Source organism: Cupressus sempervirens, chromosome 4 (assembly GCF_028749045.1).
Source record: "Cupressus sempervirens isolate cs-2001-9-10 chromosome 4, ASM2874904v1, whole genome shotgun sequence".
Classification (NCBI taxonomy): Eukaryota; Viridiplantae; Streptophyta; class Pinopsida; order Cupressales; family Cupressaceae; genus Cupressus; species Cupressus sempervirens.
In genome coordinates this window covers 572,125,246-572,128,255 of record NC_143121.1, presented here as the reverse complement: position 1 = coordinate 572,128,255, position 3,010 = coordinate 572,125,246, and the positions used below count along the sequence as shown (strand labels likewise).

The window sequence follows — 3,010 nt, the reverse complement described above, 5'->3', positions numbered from 1 at the left end:
ATAACAATTTCCTCCCTTGTTAAGGTTCCTCCCAAGGATAATGCTAACCCCCCAAATGTGCAGGATGTCACTTTGGTGCAAGAAGACAACATTCCTAGCAACATGTAGGAGTTCAATGTGGACATCAAGAAGACGGCTAGCGACGAGGTGTGGCAAAGAATTCATGTGCGGGAAGAAAGGATGCATCTTTTGAAAAAGTTCATTGTTAAAGTGACACATGCACCTGCCACCACACTTCACCTGTTGAAAGATATGAAGGGAGATTTTCCAAAGGAGGTCTCTAAATTATTGTTTGACTTCCTTGTGGAAGATTGGGCAAACATCCTCCTGGGGAGGAAAGAGGCTAAGAAGCCTTAATGGCTTTTTCCTTCTGATTTTTTTAATGTTGTTTATATGTTGGTTGTCGAACTTGGCTAGGTTTAAGGCTGTCGAACTTGGCTGGGTTTAAGGCTATTATGCCTTTGTTTATATATTTACGTAGCTTTTCTAGTTTTATAATAGGCAATTTGTATGTTAGGTTTGTTGACACTCTTTTAGTTATATTTCTAGACTATATGTTTTTGTTTTCTAAGTGGTAGGGGGTAGTTTCGATTGTTGGTAATATGCTGGTAGTAGACCAATTTGACTATTAAAGGGCCAACCCCTAAGTTTTGGTTGCTTTTAATTCAAAAACATTTGGTAGAGGGTTACAGGGAGGTGAAGGTTACAGGGACACACAGGGGACTTGGAGACTCCATCACTCCATCCCTAGTGGCGCAACTAAATTCTGCTACCTCCACCAAAGATGAGGGAAAGTCCCACTGGTGACTCAACTATTTATGTTCAATGATTGATGTTCCAAATCAATGCAATGTTCAAGTATCCTATTCTTTTACATCTTATACTACAATACATCTTTTCATAGGTAGCATTTAAGTACATGAAATAGTTCTTTCTTACTAGTTATCAATGAACATACTTTTTTTTAATGAGGAATGCAAAAACATATCTTTAAAAAATTAATATTTAGATTATCTATCTTAAAAGTAGTTAAATGAGAAAAAGATTGTAAAATCAATTTTTTTTTATCATTTAAATGTAAACCAAGAGAAATCATTGTCAATTTAGCTGGTTAATTCTGAAAAATAATCATTCCAAAGATCCCAAGACTATTTTCAGATATTAAATTTGAAGGCCTAAAAGACGTGGGCCAGCAATTTTTGGAGGCCGAATTGTTCCAAGCGTGCCGCGCAATTCTGTAACTGATTTCTTTTTGTTGAGATCTGTACCTAGCTTTTACTTCACGGGAAAGAAAACAAAACTGCTCAACAAACTAATGTTCGGAAAATTTAAAAACTTGTGAGAACGAATTGAAGAAAAAATCCGCGAAGCAATCTTATGCAGCTGAAAGTAATCGCCGAATTTGAGTGAGTAAACGCTATTTATTTCCTTCATTGATGGTCTCTTGTGTAAGATCCTTAGGGTTTTAAGCTCTCAGAAAATTTCTATATTTTTGGGAATAAAAATCTTTAATTTCTGTTGGGGAGAGCGTTTCTCTCCGTTCTTTCTCTTGTTTTACAAATTAGAGAGCCTAAAAGATTGATACAATTGTCACCTGGCGCCTAATTAGTAAATAGTTACAAATTTTGTCGCCTGAATGATTTATTAATTGAACAGTTCAAATTTGGGGGAGGAAACAAACATTTTGAACCGATCTTCGGAGAAAATAAAATTAAAAAAATTACTTGGATCTTGAAAGTCATGACAACTTGATCGGCTGCAATAAAGGTTTTATAGTTTGAAGTAATGAAATTTATCATCTTAGCTTCCTTGTTTTATTTGCAATTTTCCTGTTTTTTTATTGTTATTGACAGGGCGATTCCGCGTCTGGTTCGGCACTTGTTTATCTGGTTATGGCAGATTTGTTAGGGTTTTGAGGTCTCAGGAAATCTCTATGGTTATAGAAATAGAAATATTCATTTCTCTTTGCCAGTATTTCACTATGCTTTTCTGTTTCTCTTATATTACAAGCAAGATAACCTAAAAGTTTGATACAAATAGCACCTGGCTCCCAACAAGAAATAGTTCAAAATTTGTCGCCTGAATGATTTATTGTCTTAACTCTTCGAATTTTGGGGAGGAAACACACATTTTGAACCGATCTCCGGTAAAAATTTAACAGTAATTGATTCGGAAGATCTTGATCGGCTGCAATGAAGAATTTGATTGATCTAATTGTTTCAATAATGGAATTTCTCATCTTAGCTTCGTTACATTAGTTATTTGCAAATTTTGTGACATTTAGCTGTTATTTTCAGGGGATTCTGCCTCTGATTTGGTACTGTTTTTTCTGGATATGACAGATTCATTAGGGTTTGATAGCCATTACCAGAAAATAAAATATCTGGTTATTTTTAAGCTGTTGAAAATTGAAGTGGATGGGGATGTATGAGATGATGGAGGAATGTTTAAACCTGTGCATAAATGGGATGTGGGCCCTGCAGGAGCGCCGCTTAACAGTGGCCTTCAACACGGTTACTAATTTAGTAAGGTCAGCCTTGCGTTTCATTTTATTGAGACATTTGATTGTGAGACGGACTTCTTATTCTTGAATTTTGTAATGCTACAAAAATTGGTTGAATGGTGGAAGATGAGGCATTGTAAACTTTGAAACACATGTTTGGTAATTTTTTACAACTTTGCCTTCTTTTCCATTCATGGCAAAATTTCACTATGAGGTACGTTGAGGAGTCATCATATCCCAATACAATTTGGGAAGAAAGATGCAATTGGGAAAAAAAACAGAAATTAATAATCAATAGAATTTGTAAGTTTATTTTCTTCAAAATAAAAATTAAAATGAACAATCATAGAATTTATCTTTAGTTTATTTTGTAGAGTAAATAATTTTATTTTAGAATTGTAAATTGGTAAGATTACAAATTGGAACTTTCTTACTCTACTAAATATTTAATTATAACATCTTAACATGATTTGAATCTTAATGGTAAGAACACACACAACATAACAA

The 3,010-nt window shown here is 34.3% G+C and overlaps 1 long non-coding RNA gene across 1 annotated transcript; it reads left to right on the top strand.

The window, feature by feature from the left end:
- Positions 1-1,096: 1,096 nt before the first annotated feature.
- On the top strand, positions 1,097-2,691 carry LOC149562488 (uncharacterized). Its single transcript, XR_016363952.1, has 2 exons — positions 1,097-1,406; positions 2,343-2,691. It is a non-coding gene; the product is annotated as an uncharacterized LOC149562488 (long non-coding RNA).
- The last annotated feature ends 319 nt before the right edge of the window (positions 2,692-3,010 follow it).